We start from the raw sequence: 25,006 nt of genomic DNA on the forward strand, positions 1-25,006 counted from the left end.
CCCAATTGACTAGGAACATTTATTGAAATGCCTTGAATTAGCAGAGTGGATAAACTAGCCATATTGGCCCAAAGGAGGAAAGGAAGATTACAGGAGAATAATTTGGCCAGCGATGGACTTGTTTTGTTAATTAGTGAAATGCAAGATAAGGTAATGTAAGAATGGCAAGAAATCTTTTTCTGGAATGTTGAAGGAGGATTAATAAAATGAAATCAGGGGTGAATATTGATTTTTCTTTTGCAATTTTAAGCAGAGATGCCCTCTTTGTGTCCATGTCCAATATTTTACCTTGGGCCAGTCACTGCTTCTCAGACTAACCACATTCACAGAGGATTGTTGTGGGAATTAAATGAGGCAGGGGAAAATCGTGCATGCCACTTGAAGCACCTTAGAGATTTGGTGGGGTAAAAAGGCAATAAAATAATAAAATAAAGCCCAAACAAGCTGTGGTTCTGGAATGATAATAAAAAAGACAAGAGAAATTAAGAAGTGCCTCTTTAAAAATGCACAATAAAAATGTGCATTCAGTATATAAAAGTTCAGGATGTACATTTGGGACAGCGACACCTCTGGGTTAAGAACAGCAATGTCAATATGGGAGCAAGTTAAGGTGCTGGATGCTCTCTGCAAGCTGCCAGTTTCCTCTACCTAATTCTAAAGAGCAATAAACCTCCCTGGGTATCTTCAAAAACATCAGCCGAACTGAAATACAATAACAGTCATCATAATGAGTTCATTACTTGACTTCCTTGATTTAAATGCAAGGAAGCCAATTCCATTAGTGAATCTCCGAGGTAACTATTAATAAGCTACTTTTGCAGAACAAATTTTAGCTGTCCAAAAAACAAACAAACAAAAGCAGACAGGTCTCTGCCCTGGGTCTAGATGTAGACTAGGGGTGAAGTAGCTATGACCTTCAAGATAGTGCCGGACTACAGCTCTGACCCTCCCTGAACACTGGCCAAACTGACTGGGGCTTATGGGAGTCCAACCACATCTGAAGAGCCACTTCTCTGATTTAAGCAGTACAGGAGACACCAGAAGGAGGGAATGGTTGTGTGATGTCACTATACCTGTGCACATCAATCCAGAAATTGCACTGGTCAAAAAGGCAACTACCAGAGTGCTTACACCAGTTTGCCATTTCATCATTACATGAAGACTGTAATGCAGTTGCCCCATCAAAGTTACGTACATATGAATATATACCGTAAATAAAAGTTTTCAGAAATCTACTGAGCAGTGCTAAGAATGCTGATTTGCACAATCACAAAAAAGAAACCAGATACGAATGAGTGGTTTCAAGTTAGCCCTGATTTTAAACATGAGGTAGAATAATTACGTTCTCATTCTTGCAAGGTGATGTCATATAAAGAGGTCAGCATTCCTGTATAAATCGGTGACGCACACAGCTTCTTAAGGTGGTTCCCAAATTAGCAAGCCCTCTGTCATAAAATCATTATGTCATTTTTGTCCAAATATGTACAGTCTGCAACAAGCCTTCTGGAGTTTGCTCTGGGTCTGTTATTTATCTTGAGCAATGTCAGTTTACAAAATGGTTTCGGCAATTTCCATTCCAGTATCAAATCCTCCATGTGGGGGTGGGGGTGAGGAGGGAGCCACTGGATTATAAATATAAACATTTCCAAGTTTTAAAATGTTGATATTGAAAATCCATGATCTCTCCCTCCTTGTAGTGATCTCATGCACGATCATGAAAGAAGCTGGTAACTTTTTTCCACTCTAAAGTGTGTACCTTGTGTATGATTCAGCCAAGATTTAATATAATTTCCTGCTTCTTTTTTTCATATTTAAAAACAGTGGATGCGACTGTTTCTGCACAAACACACATTACTTTCTCCAGATATAGGTCAGCTTTCTAAAAGGCTGGCTGTGCATTTAAGATTAGTGTTCCATGAGTGTCTTGCTTTTTGCAGCGCCCCATGTAATGAGTCTGAGAGATGAGTTGTGCCTCATTCTTTGCGCTATTCTGTCGACTTCAGAGCGCTGCCTGCACCAGGAATGTATTTAGAAGCCTGCTTTGAGTCATATGTTTAGGGAAAGATGGGGGCGGTTAACTGTGCACAAATGACACAATTTGAGCCACGATTGTGCCTGTAAAGTCTTATTCATGTGAGCCGGTTATAAAATCATGAAAAATGTTAGGGGCTTGGAGGTACATTGAAACAACACCCAGTCCATCCTTGGCCTCAAAGAAGGACTAATTGTGCCCAAATTATTTCTGAGACAGTTGTTGTTGAAACACAGTTATTCTGAAAGGCTTGCTGCAGGGGCGGCCTGTCCTGTTTCACCACGTGAGGTGAAGTGGGAATTGCCGCCTCCTGCACCAACCCCACTCCTGCTGCTATGCGCCCCAGAGCCTTGCTGAACTCAGCGGGAACCAGAACGCTTGTCCAAGCATTGCCAATTGGCTTCTCCACCAGGGACAGGGAAGATGAGAGGCAATGCCATGTGCCTGAGGCTAGTCTCTGCAAACACTTGAACTCTGATAATGCCTTTTACTTTCCTGGATAGAAGATAGAGAAAGATACCTGAGGAAAACATTGCAGCCACAGATGGTGTGAAGCAGGACCACTGAGGGCCGTGATCTGGGGAGAGAGGGGCAGCTGGGGATGAGCCAGGGTAGCCTGATAAAGAGAATGAGATTGAGAATGCGATTGGCATGCCCTGAAACCAAACACAGGAACTATAGATAAGTTCCTTATAATATTTGTGGTTTTGGAAACAAAGCCTGATTTCCTTTCAGAAATCCACATTCTTCCCAAAGATGAAGCTCTTTCTAACAGCAATAAGCTTTGGGGGTGGGAGAGATTGTGATTTTCAGTGTGTCAAGATGATGCATTCAGCACTCAAAATTCAAAACAGCTTCTATACAGTCCCCCAACAGCTGAGCCTTTGTCTCATTCTACTCCATATAAGCCAAAGTTATATGACTAAATGCAAGAGAACAGGCTGTACCTAGAGTCGATTGCTATACTTGAACAGTTCTTGCCAAATGGGAATCATTTTCTGCTGCACTATCCAAAAGAGTGGAGTTTGTTTTGTCATCGTTCCCCCCCCCCCCGAAACTCTCCAACGACTTCTGGAGATTTGCAGGCCTCTTGTCTGAGATGACAATAAAATCACAAGTGACTCTTCAGTCTGTTTACCCTACATCATTCTAACGTTTGATTGAGTGGTCACTGAATATCGTCTCATCACCTCAGGCAGTTATCCAACCAGCAGAAGCTGGATCACTGGGGCCCAGGGCTCCCCCTGAAAATGTCAAGCAGTTCTTAAAAACTTCATCTTCAACATTTCAAAGCCTCACACTCTTTCCTGTCCCACACATATTTTATACAGTGGTACCTTGGTTCTCAAATGGCTTGGCTCCTCAACAAATCAGCTTCTGAATGCCACAAACCTGGAAGCAACTGTTCTGATTTGCGAACATTTTTTGGAAGCCAAACGTCCGACACGCCTTCCGCTTGCCTGAAGGAAGCTCCTGCAGCCAGTCGGAAGCTGCGCCTTGGTTTTCGAATGGTTTTGGGAGTCAAATGGACAACTGGAACGGGTTAAGTTCAACAACCAAGGTACCACTGTACTTCCTTGAACTTACAGAGGCACTGACCACTGGTCCTGCTTGCTAGGGATGATGGGAGTTGTAGTCCAAAAACAGCTGGAGACCCAAATTTGGGAAAACCTGCTCTACACAATGTGTACTCAAAAGTAAACCTTGCTGAGTTCGAAGGACACTTACACCCAGGAAAATGCATTTAGGATTGCAGCCTAAGCTTTCAGGGATCCACACAGTCCCAGCGTAGGCAGACTGGAAAAAATCCAACATCTGCCATCCTCCCTGCTCCGACAGAGTCTGTGGCTCTTTTAATCTCCCATTTCTTCCCTGGAGTTTTGCCGTTGCTGCAGCGTGCCTTTGTGAAACACATCTCCCCGTTCAAGCAGCAGCAGCAGCAGCTTTTCATTTGCGTTTTATCTTTTTGCTGGGGAATGTGGAGCTATACAATCAGGGGCGAAATACGCCATGAAAAGCCGTGAAAAGCAAAGGGGGTCAAGGATCTGAAGTTACCCACCATATTAATGACAAGCCAGCAGCTGCACCATGGCAACCTGGGAGAAGGCTGCTCAGCGTGGAAGCCACGAGCGGTGGATGGAAGGGCTCTGAGAGAACACTAGAGGGAAGTGAATGGAAATAACATGATGTTCCCGTTCTTCACTGCCAGGACAGACATGTGCAGCTTAATCCCCTGGAGGCTGAGACAGCCCAGGATTGCCAAGAAAGGTCCAGAGGAAGCAGATGAGGAAAATAAAGGTGAGCAGGGAGCAACAGTCTTGAACCCATGCAGTCAGTGTTATGATAAAGGGTTCCATATTCCTTTTACACATCACTTGGGAAGACAGGCAAACTAATGCCCATGTACTGGAAGAAGGAAAGATCACCAGTGTTGAAGCAATGATTCTTCAACATCAGCTTCGTTGGACAGGTCTTGATGTGCGGATGCCTGATGATCGTCTTCCAAAGCAACGACTCTATTCCAAACTTTAAAATGGAAAGTGTAATGCTGGTGGTCAACAAAAGAGGTATAAAGACTCTCTCAAGGTAAAACTTTTTTTTTTATAAACACCAACAACTGGGAAACACTGGTCTGCACACGCTCCAGTTGGAGAACAGCTAATACCAAAGGTGTCATGGGCTTTGAAGACACTCAAATGCAGGATGCAAGGGAGAAACATGCTAAGAGAAAGGCACGCTTGGCAAATCCACACCGTGATCAACTCCCGCCAAGAAACCAATGTCCCCACTGTGGAAGGACGTGTGGATCCAGAATTGGCCTCCACAGTCACTTACGGACTCACTGTTAAAACTGTGTTTATGGAAGACAATCTTACTCGGCTACAAGTGATCGGCAAAGAAGATAAAGGGTTCTATATTCAGTGGTATCGCTTGGCCTGGATTCTGCTCCTGGGAAGATAGAGAGATAGAGCTTGCTGAGCAATATCAGAAAAAGGCCTCCTCCTCCTTCTCCTCATCCTACTGACCGTTCTGTTTTTCTTTGTTGCTGCTTGTGTTTTGCAGAGTGCCATTGAATAATAGTGCATTAGTGATGGATTTATACTGGACTGTCCACATATTGTTCTGCTGATGTTATTGCATTCTTTCCATCTAGAGGGGCAACAAAAGTGGAACAAAAAGAAAAAATAAACAGCATTTGTGTTCAGCAGGAAGTTGGCAGGTTTTAAAACTCTTAAGTGGGCTCATTGGGGTGGAAGGGCTCTTTGAAATAAGGCCCAGACCACCTAAGACTTTAAAGATCCAAACCTGCACCTTGAATTCAGCTTGGAAAAACAAACTGGTAACCCATGCAGATATTTCAGTACAGGTGTGGCACATGCTTTGCCAACTCTATTCCTAGCATATAGCTAAGAATCTTAAATTAACTCTTTGCACATTTTTGCAATACCCATGTGTTGCTGCTGGGATGCCAGACACCTCACAGGAATAGTAAGCAGAAGAGGCATAAACGGAAGGACACAAGGCCCCAAGACTTACAAAAGTTTAGAGAAGGAGAGGGGTGAATCAGTGGTTTCGTTTTCCCCTGCATATTTTGCTTACCAGCTTTAAAGCAAGGAGAAGCAATCAGGAAAGGGAAAGTCAAACAACCAAGTTGGGTTCTCTTTTCTATACTGTGTTGAGGTTTGAGTAAATAAATACTGTTAAATAAATGATGATGAAGAAATAAAACCAAGTTGTCAAATAGCCCTGCCATGTTAGAGGTGTATCTGCAGCATACCTTCCTCATGTTGACAGGAGCAACTTATGCCAGACTCTCAAAAGCTACATTTTGGAGAGTTTGGGCCCATCCACACACTTCCATTCACTCTGCCACTTTCCCCTGGGAAAATCTGCAGTGCAGCAGTGAACAAACAATAATCAGGTTTTCCATGGATAGCCATTTGTTCCGAGTTAGCGCAAAAGAGCAGGTTTTTCATGGGAAAGTGGCAGGGCAAAAAGAAAAAAGCAAGGCTCCGTCCTTTCTAGGCACGGGACAAGCGGAAGTGTGGGAAACCCCCTTGTTTTTACCACAACCATGGGCTCAGCTACAGTAGTAAAAAAAGATGACGCTTTGAATGTGTTATAAACAACACATTGGTGTTATGCAACACCAGATGGAGCCAAAGAGCAAATAAATTTTCTATGTGGGTTTTACATAGGGTTTTTTCTTTCTTTCGTTATAACGATTTAATTTCTGACTTATTTATAGCATTCCCCACCCCACCCCCGTGTGCAGATCCACCCCATTTCAGCAGTGAGATCTAGTGGTTGCCACATGAGGATTGATCTCGTGGCAAATTGCCAGCATTTGTGAGAGGCAAAGTGTTCTATATGCAAAAGGGAGGAGGTAATTAATATTTAAAACATTTGGTTACATAAGAAACAAGCCTGAGAAGTTGGCCTTGAATTCCTTTGAGAGAAGACAGGAGTCCTGTTCAGGCATTTAAAGACATGTGATGGAGAGATCACATGAGGGAAGAGAGCTGTGTACATAATTGCAATTTACTTGGGCCCTTATATTAGTAGCTGCTGTATCCGCAACCCTGGCCCTGCTCAGGCATTGATACATGTGATGCAGCAAGAATGGAGAACCTGTTGCTCTCCAGATATTGCTGGACTTCAACTCCCATCAGCCATAGCCAGGATGGCAAATGGCCAGCTTTGATGGGAATTGTAGTCCAGGAACATATGCAGGGTTGCATGTCTCACAACACTGTGATGGAAATTGCATGAGGGGTGAAGCAAGGCTGACTCCATTGGTTTTGCCCCTTCACTGTGTCACTTAACCCAGTTCTGCAGCCCTTCTGCTAGCATCTGCAGCAGATAGAACACAGTAGAAGCTGTGCAGGCCAGGGTGGCCAAACTGTGTGGCTCTCCAGATCTTGTTGAACTAAAACTCCCAGCAGCCCCAGCCAGCCCTGCCAAATGATCATGGATTATGAGAGTCAGTGGTGTAGCAAGGTCAGGTGGTACCCGGTATGGAAAATTTCTTGTCTCTCTCACACACACACCCCCCACATTGAAATCTAGTTGGACTCCCAAGAGACTGCGATCTACTCACAGTATGAAAAGACTGCCTGTGATCTAGCCATTGTCATTGCTAGGAGTTGTTGAGCTTTCTGTAGGGAAGGGTTGGCACCAAATGTCACACACACACCCCGAGATGACACCTGGGGCGGTCCGCACCCACCTTGCTCCGCCCCTGATGAGAGTTACGGTTTGGCAACATTGGGAAGACCTCCTGTTCGCCACCTCAGCGGAAGCTCTTGGCAAAGCTTAGAACTCTGCCTAATCAGGGTTCTAAATTGCACAATGAACCTACGCAAGCTTGGCGGGTTCTCTGCTGCAGAAGTTCATTTTGCACAAAGCCAGGAGGGCCTCAGACCTGTATAGGAGATGCAGCAGAGAGGCTGGGACTAATGGGTTCATCCGCCGCTCCCTCCACTCACAAAATCTCTTACTTGCCTTTAAATGCCTGAACAGGGTGAGGATTGGTGTTATGCAACACCAGATGGAGCCAGAAGCTTATCAAAGACACACTCATATGAGAGTTCTGCTAAGATGCAAGTTTTCTGAGTATTTGGTCAGGTACAAAACTGGGATGATTGGTGCTTGTTTCCTGTTCCATCAACTCGGCTTTCAGCTGAATATTTTGTAACCCGCTACAGGACGGGATTGGGGATTATTGGTTTGCGTTTGTTTCATATTTTTAATATGTATGTTGTGGATTTTCATACTGTGTTTTTATGTTGTTACCCGCCCTGAGATCTACAGATGAAGGGCGGTATACAAATTTAATAAATACAAATAAATAAAATAAATAAATTTGCATGAAGCACTGCTCGGTTCTGTTCCATTTTCCAGATGAAACCCAACATGTTGCCTCAAGTGGAACCAAATTTATGACATTTATTGCCCAGGATTGATTACCAGGCTGCATTTTTATCAGACGCAGCAAATTCCAAATGGCCTTGACAGCTGTTTCTTGTAGGGAAAAGCATCTGGGGGGGTTATTTTTTTTTAAGCACAGTAGCAGCTGGTGTGAGGGGAGTGTTTAACTCAGCCTTCCCAACCTGGTGCCTTTCACCTGTTTTGGACTACAACTCTCATAATTCCTCACCATTGGCTACACCAGATGGGAACCGCAGTGCAAAACCATGTTGGGAAAGGTTAACTTACCCCTTCCCCTGCTTGCTACTTTTCTGTTGAAAATTAAATTTAACACCCCCTGGACCTCACCTGGCTGCTTTCCCCTTGCAAGGCTCCATAGAGAGCTTTACAATAGGTACTGAACTTCACAGGGAAAGGAACGGCAGGTAGGTGCCAAATCACTTCCTTCCAAAACATTTAGTGTCAAAAAGCACAATCCTTGCCCTTTAGGCTCAGTATTTCACTCCTTTGCCCTTCAATTTCCTTCTATAGAAATCACTGGGGGGGGGGGTTTCTGCACAGGATAATTCAGGTGACAGGGAGTGCTACTGTAATTTCAAGCAAGACCAAATATAGATTGAGAAGATGCAGAAAACAGTAAGGTAAATCACTTCCCTTGCTTTCCTGATGAGTGGTAATCGCAGCCCCCCCTCTGGCGTCAAACGCTTAGGAACAGATCTCCAGGACTTTGGGGACTAGGCCACATGACAGATTATTTACAGATTGGCCCACCTTCCCGGGGCAGCTTGTTCCTGAATTTCCATTGCCAGCTTTGGAAATGTCGCTGGCCTCGTGCAACGCTTTCTGGTCCTGTTCTGCAAACAGAACGGTCGTATATGTATGTGAAAACAGCAAGCGCAGAATTTTTAAGATGACAAAATCACAGGGCATATGGTTTTAAATCCAATTCTTCCCAGATAATCTAAAACTAAATAACATGTGAAAAGGCACACACACACACACACACACACACACACACACACACACGGTGGTACAAATGCTGTAATAGATCCTCTGATGCTGTTTACACCAAGATGACATTTTGGTTCCCGGCCAGGAAAACATCGCTGCATTAGTGACAGCATGGAGATAGAGTTTCCTTACCTTTGTGTCACTATGCAGAACAGGCAAGGCATCTCCATGTGATGCTTCACTTGGAGCGAACTGGCGTCTTCTTGATATTTCTCCCACTGTAATTACAGATGGGGGCTAACAAAAACACATCCGGAGCCTAGTGTGGAGAAAGACATCTGGGAATATCCATCCCATAGGCTAGCAAAGCCATTCCCCCCCCCCAGCAGGAGCAGCCCATACACAGGAGACAGAAGTGGAGAATGCAGCCTGAGTTCTGTCTCTCTTGAAGGGATCTGTCAGATCAGAACTTTGAATAGTGGTTCAGCAATTTGAGTAACTGCATTTGCCAAAATCTTACTTCAACAAGAACCATGCATGCCACAGACATATTCCTTTTTCCAGCATTTCAATGTCATTTCCAGTGGTTAACTGGCAAAAGAAGAGCTCTTCTGGACCAAGACAATGATCCATCATGCTGTTCTCAAAGTGGCCAACTTTGCAAGATCACTTCGCCCACTTGTGATTCCCAGCAGCTGGTATTGAGATTTATGCATGTAAAGCAGAGAACAGATTAGCACTTGCAGGCTGGTTGTTATCTACAGTGCTAATAATTCCCCTCACTGTTTGTCTCAGTGAATTAATCTCAGGCTATTGGAAAAATGATGAGTCACCTTTGAGAACCAGTGCTTTCCACCTAAAACGAAGATGCTCTGTAATCAGCTGCCCCCAGGGCCGGATTTAGGTTTGATGAGACCCTAAGCTACTGAAGGTAATGGGGCCCTTTATATGCCTAGCTGTTCTTTGTCAACAACAAATTGTCACTGTTTTTTTGTGTTGAATATATGCTATATTGTTAAGTTGTGGGCGAACATATCAGACGACACAGCGATTCTTCAAACAGCTCTTGTTTATTCAGAGGCCTGAACTGAACTGAACTGAAGAGCTCAGTCAGCCTGCTTATATAGAGCTCCAGAACAATGTAACTGTAGCAACTTTCTAAAACTATCCAATCACTGAACGTCACTTTCGATCCTTCATTTGCATACAAACTATCCAATCACTGAACGCCACTTTCGATCCTTCATTTGCCTAACTATCTACAGTATCCCCCTGCTGGCCCAGGGTGAGAACTTCAGTACATAACATATATGGTAATTTATGGACCTAATAGGAGCCTACACAACACAAAACACTGTTGCTGTATGTAGGTTTTATTTTATTTCTTTTTTATCTTATACAGTGGTACCTTGGGTTACATACGCTTCAGGTTACATACGCTTCAGGTTACAGACGCCGCTAACCCAGAAATAGTGCTTCAGGTTAAGAACTTTACTTCAGGATGATTACAGAAATCGTGCTCCGGCGGCGCAGCAGCAGCAGGAGGCCCCATTAGCTAAAGTGGTGCTTCAGGTTAAGAACAGTTTCAGGTTAAGTACGGACCTCCAGAACGAATTAAGTACTTAACCCGAGGTACCACTGTATTTTGGAAATGTATATCCAGATTCCCCCCCCCCTAAACTACAGCTTGTTTAGCTTATACGTAAATCTGGAACTAGCTGCCCCTTACTACTTGTCCTGATTCTCAAGTGAAGTGTGGCGCTGTTTCCTTGCCACATGGTTTTGCAAAGGCCTTTGTCAGAGGATGCAGCACGGCAAGCACTGATTCCATTAGCAGAAGGAATAACTGTGTTATGTAACTTGCAGTATTAAACCATTTCACAGATTGAGTCTAAACATTGTTCCCGGGAGGAAAGTACCGGCTGGCATAGTTTACATTTTTTAGCTTGATGGAAAGTCAAAGCACACGCGGATCCACAAGATTTAGTGATTATTAGCTGAAAGCTTTTCAGCAAAGTGTGACGTCTCTGTTTTTCACTAAGGCCCTTTTCAGATTCAGGGCTCCCATGACCCTGTTAGAGATTTTCCAAGATGCCAAAATAAGGGATTTTATCTACTCAAGAATCTCAGTATTTGGTTGGACCGAGTTTGTTCTGAAGTCCTAGTGACTGAGGAGGAAAGTAGAGAATTATTACATCATATAACTTTGAGATGCTCAATAAGCCATTAGATGTAGGAATTCGCCCCTTCTGGATGATATGAGCCTAAGTGAGTGGAAATGCATAAAGCATAGTGGATTGGGACATAAGAGGAGCCCTGCTGGATCGGACAACTCCCATCATCCATTGGCCATTCTGGCAGGGGCTGATCAGAGTTGAAATCAATAGGTTTCTGTTCTACATGCTCTTTGGTTAGGGCTGTACCTGAATGTGAGAAGGCAGCTCCTATGATGCTACTGGGGAGGGTAGCAGAATTCCTTTTTCAGCACAAGACAAAAGCAGATTTTGCTATTCCTTACAAGGCTGCAACTTCTAGAAATGGAAAGTTCTCAGGTGTACAGAATAACATTTGAGTACCAGTTTCCACATGACTATAATAAACAGCCTATTTATGATCAGCTAAGGGCTGTTTTGGGACTACAATTCCCATCATCCCTGACCACTGGTCCTGTTAGCTAGGGCTGATGGGAGTTGTAGTCCCAAAAAACAGCTGGAGGGCCAACTTTGGCGACCACTGAGCCAAACACTTGAAGGCTAGATCCACATGACCTTGGCTTATTCCGCCAATCATTCAATCTCACTGTGAGTTACTTCAGGACAAACTAAAGGAAACACTTCCTCATGCAATACACAATCAATTCATGGGAATTCACTACCACAAGATGTTGCAGTGGCCAAAAGGCTACATGCTTGCTTTTTGTCACATTTGTTAACCCCACTCAAAGGCCTTAGGCCTGTGCATGTGGTTCTCTCACCTCCTCATTTCATCCTCAAAACAACTTTCTCAGGTATATTAAGCTGAGAGGCCACCTAGCTGTGTGGAGATTTGAACCTGGGACTCTGGCTTTGTGGTGTCAATGGTTATCAGCCACATGCCTTTAGATACCAGTTGCTAGGGATCAATCACAAGAGAGAACTGTTGCCTTCATGTCCAGCTTGTGGGCTTCCCAAAAACATCTTGTTGGCCACTGTGGGAAACAGAATGTTGGATTAGAAAGGACATTTCTTAGGTTCTTCCTTTCTTATAGTTATCTTTTGGCAGAACTCTTCACAGAACCTGTTCTTGCAAATCAGCCATCCACAATCTGGTGCCTTCCAGATGTTGTCAGACTACAAGTTCCATCTTCTCTGATCATCTGCTATGCTGGCTTGGGCTGATGAGTGTTGGAGTCCAGCAACATATGCAGGGCCATCCCATTGGGGAAGGTGGTTTTAAATGGCTCTACCTATCACACAGAGTGGACTATCATTTAGTGAAGCTGTTTACTAAATTCCATACACCCTCACAAGACACTTCATGGTGGAAGAATAAAGCCTGTGGATTGTCCTTCTAGTTTTTTTTTCAGACAGCCTGGGATATTTTGTTGCACCACTCTTCAATCCTAGAAAGACTGCACTGTGTTGTAGCTTGAGCTCTCCTGGCACTCCAGTTTTCACCGCAAATAGTCTGTAATTATCCAAGTAACAATGATTAATCATCCTTTTTTTACTCTCCCCAAGGCTTTGCTTATGATCTCGGTCAAATGACATTCTAGCACCCCTGCCATGCTGAATTCACCAACTTAATGCGCATTCCGATTCCTGCTGGTGTTGCCAAGCACAGCATGTTCCTTTGAGTATCACAGTGCAAACCCAAACAGTAGCTCTGTTAACCGTTCAGTTATCAGCGTAATGATCTGAGAGCTTTATGAATCGGCTGAAAAGCAGCTGCAGCAGCAGCAGCAGCCCAGAGGCACTTTCACACTCCAGCTGCAGAGCTGTACATCCCGTTGCTGTGCAGTGAGGTTTATGGTGACCACAGCTATGGACTCTGAATTCTAGCACTTCTCCCTTGAGTAGCTGCTGAACACACACATACACCCCAGTTATACTGGCACAAGTCAACACCCTTTCTCCCACCAGCTTCTTCACCCTAAATCATTCCATCTTTTTTTTTACATTGGCATGTCCACACATTACACTGAGCACAGGCAAAAGCTGTCTCTATGCATGAAGAAGTGTTTGTGTGAAAGAGTGCACACTTGTTGCTTTGTAATAGCTCGACTGTTGTACGCTCAGGTACACAGACTGTTCACTTGTTGATTGCCACAAGTGAATAACTGTATGAGTGTACTGCTCAACTATTGTTGTGCACAGGTACACAGACTTTACACTTGTTGAATGTAATGTGTGAACATCTCTAGTATGTATATGGGGAGTAAATTTGCTATTCTGGGCAAGGTATGGAGCTCATCACTTAACACACAGTACCATGCAACAGCTTCCCCAACTTAAAGGTAAAGTAAAGGGACTCCTGACTGTTAGGTCCAGTCACGGACAACTCTGGGATTGTGCGCTCACCTTGCTCTATAGGCCGAGGGAGCCAGCGTTTGTCCACAGACAGCTTCCGGGTCATGTGACCAGCATGACTAAGCCACTTCTGGTGAATCAGAGCAGCACATGGAAACGCCGTTTACCTTCCCGTCGGAGTAGTACCTATTTATCTACTTGCACTTTGACGTGCTTTTGAACTGCTAGGTGGGCAGGAGCTGGGACTGAGCAACAGGAGCTCACCCTGTCGCAGGGTTTTGAACCACCAACCTTCTGATCGGCAAGCCCTAGGCTCTGTGGTTTAGACCACAGTGCCACCCGCATCCGCAACTTGGCAACCCCAAAATATTTTAAGCTGCAGGGCTTTTTTTCAGCTGGAGCTCACCAGAACTCAGTTCCAGCACCTCTCAGGTAGGCACCATTGCCATTGTAAGAGAACAAGGTTCATAGAGAGTTCTGGCACCTCTTTTTCTAGAGAAATAGCACTGATCCCTATTAAAGGAGCATGGTGGCTGGGGCTGATGAGAGGCAGTTTGAAACATCTGGAAGGCACCTGGTTACTAAATTGATTTAATTTAGGATATACAGAGAGAGAGAGAGAGAGAGAGAGAGAGAGAGAGCGCGAGAGAGAGACCTGTTCCAGAGTGGGCTGTGCCCGAAGTGGCTTACAACAAACATCCAAAATACAAAATGCTGTCCATTCATCCTTCCTGCCACTGAGTTCCACACAGGGCAACATAAACATTATCAGAGTAGGAGGGTGTTTGGTGCTGGGTTAGCATAATTGCAGTTGCCTGGGGTTCCTTCAAGCCCATATGTAGGAGCTTTTAAATAACTCACGCTGATTAAAGTGAAGAAATATTTACTCCCTCTCAGAAATAAAAGATGGGCACGAAGTCCTGTAAACAGAGAGTCACACCCAGCGTTTCTGAACAAGGCTCTTGACGGATTTCCTCCACGATTCCCCTTTCTGCAGGATGGCCTCCAAGAAAGGATCTGGGGTGTTTTTCATGTCACTATCACCGCGAGAGTATTATTAGCGAGCTGATCACAAGATGTAACATGCTACTGCTAATCCAGATGCCTGAGGCTCCAAACAGCCAGGGCGAGCAACATGCCACAAATATGGGAAGCAGAAGAGCTGCATGCCTATTATGGTTCTTGTTACTCCCAAATGCCGGATGCCAGGCCAGCTCCCAGCAGGAAAAGTCGCTTCCATTCACAGACATTTCATTCATTTGGGGTTGAGCGTGGTGGCGTTCCCTTTGAGCATTGCATTATTCTCCCTGCTTCAGCTCATCCATCCAATGTCCAAATGTGGAAGTGCGACTCTGCTGTCATCTTGACTCAGCGCAGGAATGCGTGCACAGATTTTTCATTTGCAAAAGCTATCTTCCATTACATTTTTTCCAGCCGAAAGCTAACACCAAAGGAGAAATTCGCACAACCTCTGCAATGGTGTTTTAGACACCCACTGAAAAGTATTGTTTCAGCAAGCCTACCCAGACATATATTTTCATTTTAAAAGTTTTTGCTGATTTCCTCCCACTTGTTATAATCAGTAACTATTTTGTGCATATTGGATTTCTAATAGTTGTGCTTTGCCTACAATTTTATTCTGCACGCCCCTTAGAGAGCTCTTTAGTTACATGATTTACAAAACAAATAAATGTGATCTATGCTAACTAATACATCAGTGATATTTTTCTACGTTCCTGAAATGTTGCCCATGTCAGGGATTCTAGGTGCTTTATCTCTAATAAAGATTACTTCAGGAAAGCTGCCTTGTTTGTATGTTTGCTCCCTTTTAGAGGGAAACTGAAGAATGAGAATGGAAACAACCACCGGGTCTCTTTTTGCAATTGCATAGTGGGAATAAGGAATAGATTGAGCAAGACCCAAAAGTCACTCTTAGAGCCGAATTAGAGTCACAGAGCTTTCTTTTCATTGGCTAGCATATTGGCAGGAAGGCGAACCGTGTGGTGATGTCACAATGTACACTGTTTGTGTCAGAAGTATCAAAGATGAGTTAGAGAAAAGAGGCACAGAGAAGATTACTATATCTTATGATATAACAAAATATAATCATATCTGAAAAGAGTAGTAGCTGGCTGAGGATGACATTTGGTTCAATCTGCATTTTAATGTGAACCCGTCTAATTTGCTATTGCTGAAACAATAAGAAAACTAAAACACAGCTTTCTTTTACTATTTGTACCTCTGGAATGCACAGTGCAGCTCTCCAACTGAAGCAAAATGTGTACAAAAATTAGGAGAAATGTATAGATGCATATTTTATTTTTTAGTGACAATAAAATGCAAAAATGCACTACATTAGAGGAAGTGGCTTGCAAGAAGAATATGCAGATTAGGAAAAAATTGAATGCAAAATGTGTCTTTTAGGAAAAAAATGTGCACTAAAATGCTGGCATATATTTATGATGTCTTTAAAAAAATCATCAATTGATGATACATCATTGATTTGCATTGTGTTTTCTTTGCATTGAAATTAATGGGGCGGAATATGTAATTTCACCATAGCAGGCAGCTTGAGACAAATAGCATAGATTTTGGCAGAAGATGAACTGCAGTGGAACAGAAACAGAGGTGCTTGTGATATGTGACAAATACAGGGTGGGATGGAAAAACGATGCCTCCTTATATCCCAATCAGCATAAGAAAAATGGGGTGTTTGGGAGATTGGTGGAATCTGTTTTTTTGTGTTGATACTGACCTAAACTAGAGAGGATTTGTGGAGGGGGAGTGCTTGCATCTCCTTTGAGGTGAACTTCTGAGAGTCCTGGTTTGGGTTTCATATCCAAATCAGGTTCAGTCATACTCCCATGACACCCCTCTAACAGACATACTGGGTCCAAGTAAGGTTTAAAGTAGAGGCCTAGTGAATAGACTAGATGGGTGACCATAAATGTCATTTCCATATTCACAATCGCAGCCGCGTACAATGTCATGGAACTTCTGTGTTCCAGACTGCTTCTGTTCCCAAGGAAAGACAGCATAGCAATCTGCACAACTATAATTGTAGAATTTATCGTGGTCAGCAGATTAAGAACTAACAAGAAATCCTCCATGAGTTTCAAATTTCTAGCCCTCAACGGCAGGTTAAGAAAACCTTTAAATCCCAGATATGGGCTTTTATGACCAAACATAACTCTTTTAAAAATTGACACAAATATTTTCCTCAGACAATACATTAGAGATTTTCTTTATTTCTGAAATTCTAAATTACCCAGTTGTTCTATACTGGACTCATCCCGCCGTCACTTTTTCATTAACAAGCTCTATAGGCAAGCTGGTCTGTTTAAAACAAACATAGTAGTACGGTAAGTCTTCTTTCACCCACCACAATGAAGCCTGAGAGATACAAACCCACATTTTTTATGAAGTGCCTTTTGCTGGAGGGGGCAGGAAGGCAACCATCAAGCATTCGCAGCAAACAAACAAACATAACTGCAAATGAATTATAAGTGCAATGGCACACAATTATATATACCAGCCAAATGGAGAAGAAAATAGTTGCCTGGGGGGAGGGGAAGAAAAAGATTCTTTTGGAATTCTCACTTTGTGAGTCATTTAATGAAAACACTTTAATACTATTGCGCTCAAGGGAATAAACGGTCTAGATTTGATTCCTTTTAAGTAGGAGCCTTTTAATGTGTCAGGAAATGTTGGATGCCAACTTTATTCCTCTCGTTTGAAGGAAACAGATGCATTCCTAAATGTGTTTAGGTACTCAACATGTCAAAGTAAAATATACTATTAAAGACCAAACTAGAAACATATGAATAGTCTCCCAATCTTGTTTTATAACTGGGGGGGAAATGGGGATTGGACCCTGCCAGTTTAACCAGGGTGGGGCTGTTTAACCCCTTTCTTTCCCACCAATTTTCCCGCATAAATTCACCCTCCCCAAGTTGCTTTTCTCTTACAGTTGGGACAGGGGGTTAATTTTCAGCAGTCAAAGGCATCAACTGAAGCAGCCCCTTCCTGCCATCTGCTCCTGATCCAGCCTCTGAAGCTGCTTTTGGGGAACGATCAGAACTAACCACCAGGAGACTGGTCACATGTCATCCTGTTCACATGTCCACTTTGGCCCCAGTGAATCTGAAAAATAGTGGCAAAGGAACTTCCTGCAATAGGAAGTTGCTGAGCCATTGCCTGGTTCATTCATGGTGGGTCAATCAAATAGGCATCTCCCTCTTCTTCCTACTCTCACACCTGATACCACGCCTTGTGGACTTGATACGTTTGCTTCGCCTTATCCTCTTAACTCTCAAATTATTGGGAGAGGTCCCACTCCGCAAATTCATTTCTTTATTTTTATTTCATATACTTTGTAACTGATCAGAGCAGTTTACAAAAATAATAATAAAAAATCAGTTAAAAACGATTATTTAAAACATTCAAATTATAATCAAAATAAGCATTGCAAATTGACATGTTTGGGTAGGCCTGCTTAAACAAAATTTGTTTTAAAGCGGGTGCTTGCCTGATGCCAATAGGCATAGACTTCCAAAGGGTGGGTGCAGCTTTCTTCATTAGGGGTGTGGAGAGATGCGAGCCTACCTAATCTGCACTTCCTGAAACAATAGGGGAATGGAAACACAGCTATTCTTTGAAATTCGCACTTTTTCAAGCAAAGAATGCGTATGAAAATGTCTATATTAGCGGAAACGTGCATGAAAATCCATTTATTGGGGGAAATGATATACAAAAATGCACCCCTCCATCCCTGCTTTGCTCAAATTTCTGCCGTTGTTTAAAACAACTCCTTTCCCCCCTTTCAGCATCACTCCTTTCTCACTGTACTCAAACTTATTCCATTCCTCAGCTGCCTCGTGTAAAAGAGATGGAGCCCTCAAACATTCCACAGTAACTTCACTCAGCTTATTTCACTCCTGGTACCATGGGCCATCTTCAACGTGAAGTTCCATATTCAACATAGTAATTTACAAGAAATACTTTATTAGCAAGCAAACACCCATATATGTACAACATCCATCAACATCAATGTGATTGCTGTGTACTGTATGCAATGGTTTGCAGCTGGGCAAATTTTAAAGAAATTTTTATGGTCTTTGGTTAATGCAATAAATTATTTGATCATCGTCATCAAATGAACTTGCGTTTCTCTAAGTGAACAGAGCGAATTACAAGCTCTGGACAGTTAATTCAGACAGACAGCAAGAAAGAGAAGGTCCAGGTTTCTGAATATAAGCAGAGATTGTTTGTGGAAAATAGGTCTATTACCTGCACTTAGTAAAACTGTGTATCCCCGTTCAGAAGTAGGAGGATCATGTCACTTTCCAAGCTTGTTTTGCAAGCTTGCCTGAAATACGTAGTAAACCATTGTTTAGATGGAGAATGCAGGAGCTGGTCTGCTCAGGCAAGGTTCTTCTTATGGTCTTCATTTCTTATATACATAGAGAAAAAAATCTAGGCCTGGCTGATACAGTGGTGTGTGTGTGTGTGTGTGTGTGTGTGTGTGTGTGTGTGTAAATGCTGGCACCATTAAATGTCAGTTCTTGAAATGAAAATGTTCTCATGTTCTTTGGGACAGTTTCCTGGAAGTTCCTGTCAAGATACAGGCACCCTTGCGCCTGTGCCCCTCCCTCGGCAAATACGAGCGGGCAAAGGCAGAGCATCTCAAACAGGGGTCATTGTTATGTGCGGAGAGCACCCTGTTCCTTAAGCACTTGGTTTCCAAGTAAACAAGCTGGGGAGGTAACTTTGCAAAAGAGGCTGATTCATTAGCAGCAAGGCAAACCAATGGGCTGGAGGGCTGCCCAAGCGCCTGGAGGGATTTGCGTAGCTCGTTGAGCTGCATGCTTTTCACTTCTTTGAACAGAGGGAGCTGTGTGACAAACACAATCTTGAACTGTACCAGAGTCATATGCTTTCTGGGCACATTGCTTATCTCATGGGTTCGCTGGGCTTCTTTTTTTTTTTTCTTTTCCCCTTCCCTTCCCCTTTCTGTTTATTTGTATTACTGCTGTTATTATTGGCAGGCCGCCTTTGGTGTTCAGCGAGACATCTGCATTTCTTATGGCCTTCGTAGTAACAATAAACTGGGAATGTAAATCACCTCATTAGCAAGAGCCCTTTAAAAAACAGAAGAAGTTCTCAGAACAGTTAAACAAAAAACACAGGGGGAAGAAAATAGACCCAGACACATACCACACGATCCCAATGCAATTTTCACTTTGTTTTCTTATTTTCACACAGCACCGTCTATTTGCAGGACTTCCCATGAGATCAGAAAGTTTGGGGTTTTCCTGTTTTGCCTCTCTGAAAACTCTGCGAGTGAGTAAGCATCAAGAATTAGCACCAGGGGCTTGTTCTAGAACCACCAGGCCCATCTGTGGGCTGGAGCCCCCCGTGAATGAGATGGAGAGACACCTGCAAAGAGGGGAGGATTATGGGTGGCAGGGCTCTGAAAGCAGTTCCACTGCAGCTGGAGGAAGACAACCAGTGGGTGAGGACCGGGGCTGGCCCACTCATGAGGCAGACTGAAGCAGCTGCCTCAGGTGGTGGAATTCCAATGGGGCGGTGCCCCCATAGATGCCCCATCTGCCCTCCCCCACCACTGGAGAAGCGAGGCGAAATGGCAGTGGGTTCCAGCAAGATTCTGCAAGAACTCTGCAAAATCTCCCAGAGCTCTTGCGAGCTCTTGAGGGGCTACGCCCAAGATCTCGCCGCCGCCGCCGCTTCTCATTTTGCCATTTTGCCTCAGTCAGTGAAATGGGATGGGCTACCCCTGGTGAGGACCGTTCTTTCCCATGAGCACTCTGTTTTTCCTACTGAGTGGGCAATCTGCAACTGGAGCAGCTGGAGGAAGTGGCTGCTCAGCTCTGTCCTTCTGGTCAATGCCTAGAACAATAGATTTGAGACCCTCTTGTGCACATACCGTAAAGCAGGGGTAGAAAACCTGTGGTGCTTTCAGATGCTCTTGGAATTTAACTTCTATCAGCCCCAGCCAGCATAACCAGGGCTCAAGGATGATGGGGAGCTGTGGCATAGCTGTCAACCTTCCCCCTTTTTTTGCGGGAAATTCCCTTATTCCAGCGCCGTTTCCCGCTGCTTCCCCGGATTGTTAGATATCCCGTAGACTGTCCCCGGGACAGGTGAGGCTGCTGATCCCTTATTTTCAAATCTGATAGTTGACAGCTATGAGCTGTGGTCTGGCCATATCTGGAGGACTGCAGGTCCCTCATCCCTGCTTGTGAGTGTAAAAAAAACAACATACTTATATAATTTATAAGCATTATATAAGGTTGTGTTCAATTCATACAAATCACATTGACCGCCTTCACGCTTTACTGATCAAGATTACATTGTTCACCTTCATCATTGTTGTTTTGTTCATTTGTTTTTCTTCCTTTGTACTGTTTGGTGGGGAGTTAACCTGTGAAAGCAGCAGCAGCAGCAGCAGCAGCAAAGACTTCTGCAGACTTTCTTAGAAGCCACCATCTCTCTCTCTCTCTTTCTCAATGTCAACTGTCCTGGCTGTTTTATCATTCCAGGGCACACTGGGGAAGGGGTGGAAGAAGGTGCTGAGAGGGGGAAAGGTAGAGAAAGGGGGGGATGAGGGAAGAGGCATGGACACAGGGATGTGACAGGCACCTGCTGAAGCAGGTAGGCCACTTCCACCATTCCTGCTCCCTTGAAGGCAGTGGGTACAAGTCTCCTTGGCTTCAACAACTTTAGCCTTATCCAGTTGGGTGCACATCGACTCTCATAACCTCCAACTATTGGCCATGCAGACAGGGATGGATGGGAGCTGGAGCCAATGGGGAAAGAACTGAAAATTAATACATGCAGGTTGGTGGGGTGGGTGAGTGGGTGGGTGGGATCATGCAATGCCCCTCTGTAAGTAAATGATACAGCTGAACCATGGCTGAGTGCAACTCCCCTATGAGGAAAGCTTGCCGCATTTGGGGCTTTTTAGTTTAGAGAAGAAGAGAACAAGGCATGATTGACATGTATAAATGTATGCATGGCACAGAGCAGGCATGTCCAAAGTCTGTTTTGGGGGCCTAATCCAGCCCTCTGGTTGATTTAATCTGGCCCCCTGGAGAAATGCATGTTCACTTCATCAAATCTAGCCCTCTTTGAAAAAAGTTTGGGCACCCCTGGCATAGAGGAAGTGAATAGAGAAAAGGTTCACCCCCTCTCTCATAACACTAGAATGCGTGGTTATCCAACAAAGCTAGCTGTCAGGGGATTCAGGCACATAGCTAAACACAGCAAGCAGTGATGGCCTGAAATGTGGATCGTTTTGAGGATTAGACAAGTTCAAGGCTTCCCACAGGCATTCGGTTGTCCACCGTAAGAACAGGATTCTGAACCAGATGAGCAATTGGCCTGATCCAACGGGCTCTTCTTGTGTCCTTGGTCATCCCAACCCAGCAAGGGTAAAGTTAGTATATGAAAGTATTGAACTCAGATATGTGAAGGAATGAAGCCAATACACACCAAGAATGTGGCAGAGGCTTAGGTAAGCAATTCACCCAGCATGCCCCAGTAAATTGAAAGGGAACTGCACAGGAAATACTTCCTGGTGGGTTTTTAACTTCTTATGTGGGACTCAACTACACTGTTTCATGTGCAGAATGCGGGCTGCTGGTGCAACAGGACTTTCTCTCTCTTCCCTCATCTTCCATTGCAACCCCTAAATCTGCTCTGAAGGGTTGGGGAAAACCTCAGAACAGGTTTGGGGTGTACAGAGGGGAGGAGAGAGGGGAAGTTCCATGGAGCAGGCAGCCCACATTTATAAGGCAGAGATGGGGAGGCTGTGGCCCTCCAGGTGTTGCTGGATTACAGCTCTCATCACCCCTGGCCATGGACTATGCTGGCTGGGGCTGATGGGAGTTGGAGTCCAACAATACGTGAAGGCCCATAGGTTCCCCATCCCTTCTAAATCCAGATATTCCAGGCAATTTGCTGGGCTTCCCTTCCCTTCACGACCAGCTTTCATGAGCTTCTGCTGCCACCTACAGCTAGAATGGGGCTCTCTACATCTCTTGAAACCGCTACTGCTGGTTGAACATCAGTGAATTAAATATTGGCATTCTAAAGCAAGAACATGTGGAGAAAATCTGGTGCTTTGGGGATACATTTGGTATGCATTGTGGCATTGGATGAAATTCATGCTGCTCATTAAAATAAATTGCTCATTGATGTCACTGTTTCTCAAAACACCAGGTGCTGCCCTTTTGGGATTTAAAAAGAGTTTCTGGAGAAGCTGGTGTCACAGAGAAATGTCCAAATCGAGGTGTGAGAGGAGCTACTAGGGAGTTGGGAGCTTCTGCTAGAGCCCTCTCCACTGTCTGTCCCCATGGAGTCAGGAGAAAATTCCAGCACCCCTCCTTCCAAAAAATAACAATATGCGGCTGGCCCACGTAACTCCCTGTCCTTGACAAAGGCACCCAGCAACCCATTACCACCTGAATTTCCTGAACCCAGACTTCAGGGTCCTCTTCCTCTGACATGTCTTGCCATTCCCACCCCTTCCAGCTTGTACCCTGAGGGGGGAGGGAATGACAGGGAGGGAACCTTAGGTACCCCCTCAGTAGGGACAGGTGCAGCCTTCCAGGCCTCTCTATCTGGCTCCTCCCAGGCTGTGGCTCTCTCCAGCCCTCTCCATACCCTCCTCAGGTGTTTTGCCTGCCTAGAATGTGTCCTCAAACTGTGATTTTGCTTTCTCCTTGCCTGGGCAGACAATGGAGGATGTTTGTTGGCGGGGGGTAGTGAACCTCTGGCTTCTGCAGACAATGAGTCACACCCATTGTTCTGCCCACTTTTGCCTCTGGCCCTGCCCACGTCTCCTCTGGCCCTGCCCACCACTGACATGTGGCATCTGGACAGTTCTCCACGAGGGAATGCAGTCCTTGTGTTGGAAAAGGTTCCCCATCCCTGTTCAAGGACCTCTCGGAGGATGGACAAGTTCATTCTATAGGCTGGATGGTACCTGCAAGTGGCTGAACTCATCTTTGTGTCCCACAGTGGAGTATCCCAGTTCTGGGGAGCTCATCCAGTCCCTGCAGATGAACAGTCCCCATTAAGAAGTGACAACAGGAGCTGCTCGTATTTTATTAGCTAAAAAGTGGAAAACCCAAGAATTACCAACGATAGAAGAATGGCAGATGAAGATGATGGATTTTTTGGAGCTAGCCGACTTAACTGGAAGAGTCCGTGACCAGAAGGAGGAGGAGTACCAGGAAGAATGGAAAAAAATTAATGATTATTTAATTAAATATGTTAAGTTAAATTAGTTGGAAATAACTTGCAGATAACTAATTGGCTTAGAATTTTATATAAGTTAAGTGATGAATCAATTTGTATAATTTCAAACTGAAAAAACTGAAAGATGTTAAAGCTAAAGGTAAATTTTATAAGAACTGTGATTTGGAAAACCGTTAAATGGATTTGCATGGAAATTCAACCAAGGGGAAGCGAGGAAGTCACTTAACAATGTTAATAAGTAAAATTTTTAAAAAGATTATTATTTGTGTTTGTTTGTTTGTTTGTCTTGTTTGCTTATAATTTTGTGAAAATTAATAAAAAAAATAAAAAAGAAGTGACAACAGGAGGTGCATACTCCCCAAAATGTTTTGTGTTACCCATCATGTGGAAAATATCTTATCCATTACTTGCTTCCAGAATCAAGCTCCTAGGATCACAAACTGATCCCATGTGTGGAAGCTTTCATGTATTATAATGTCTACATGTTATTGTTGTTGTTAAGAAAATCCCAAACCAAATGGAGTCTGACTTGCTTGGTGAAGTTAAAAAGTATAACCCTCCTCTCAGGACACTCACTGGTTCCTTCTATAGGCCACTTGACTCCTCAGCGATTCACATAGTTTTACAAATTTTCTGCTCATGCAAGAAGGCATATGACGGTGAGCTCAATCAGGGCAAGGCCTCCCTGGTCTCAAAAAAAGCTGATGGGAAAATGCCTCTGAAAGAGATACGTTTTCTTCAGTAAGATACCCGATTGCACGTTAAGCCCTGTCCGCACAAAATGGAATCTGCTGCCTCTTGGATTCTTTCCTGTTCATGAAGGGGGATCCCTTACGCTGCATTACGTGGGGAGAGGAAAACAGGATAAAGTGAGACTGATGGGTCCAGCGTACTCTTCATCACCATGGAAAAGATTGGCAAGGAAAAGCACCCGATGGCCAAGTAATAGCATATTAGAGAAGAGCACAATTACAGCACACTGGATCAGCTCCTGATACCTGTAAACAAACAAACAAACAAACAAACAAACAGCATGAAGTAGCACGTAGTTCTGATTAATGTGAACCTGCTCTGTCCCAGCTCTTGCTTGGTTTTTTTGCAGGCCTTTAAAAAATAAAATAAAAAATAAAAAATAGTGTGTCCTAGAGCTGAAGGAATCTGTCTGTTTTGGTTTCTCTCGGTTTCTCATCTTTCTAAACTTAAATCCAGTTCTCCACATTTCAAAATCAGATTGTGATTTTTTTTAAGTCCTCGTGAAAATTAATCAGCATTGTTGTACAAATTTCTCCTAAATATGCAC

The 25,006-nt window shown here is 44.0% G+C and overlaps 1 long non-coding RNA gene across 2 annotated transcripts; it reads right to left on the reverse strand.

Annotated features, from left to right (window-relative positions):
* Positions 1-4,652: 4,652 nt before the first annotated feature.
* On the reverse strand, positions 4,653-9,558 carry LOC310753303. 2 transcript variants are annotated; one of them, XR_014543322.1, is made up of 3 exons: positions 9,435-9,558; positions 9,107-9,233; positions 4,653-5,182 (listed from the first exon to the last, which is right to left on the reverse strand). It is a non-coding gene; the product is annotated as an uncharacterized lncRNA (long non-coding RNA). The 2 variants fall into 2 exon arrangements; XR_014543323.1 differs by adding an exon at positions 8,735-8,817 and having other exon boundaries at positions 9,107-9,558.
* Between the last annotated feature and the right edge of the window lie 15,448 nt (positions 9,559-25,006).

The sequence above is a fragment of the Podarcis filfolensis genome, assembly GCF_964270895.1.
Source record: "Podarcis filfolensis genome assembly, chromosome: 2".
In the NCBI taxonomy this organism is placed as follows: domain Eukaryota; kingdom Metazoa; phylum Chordata; class Lepidosauria; order Squamata; family Lacertidae; genus Podarcis; species Podarcis filfolensis.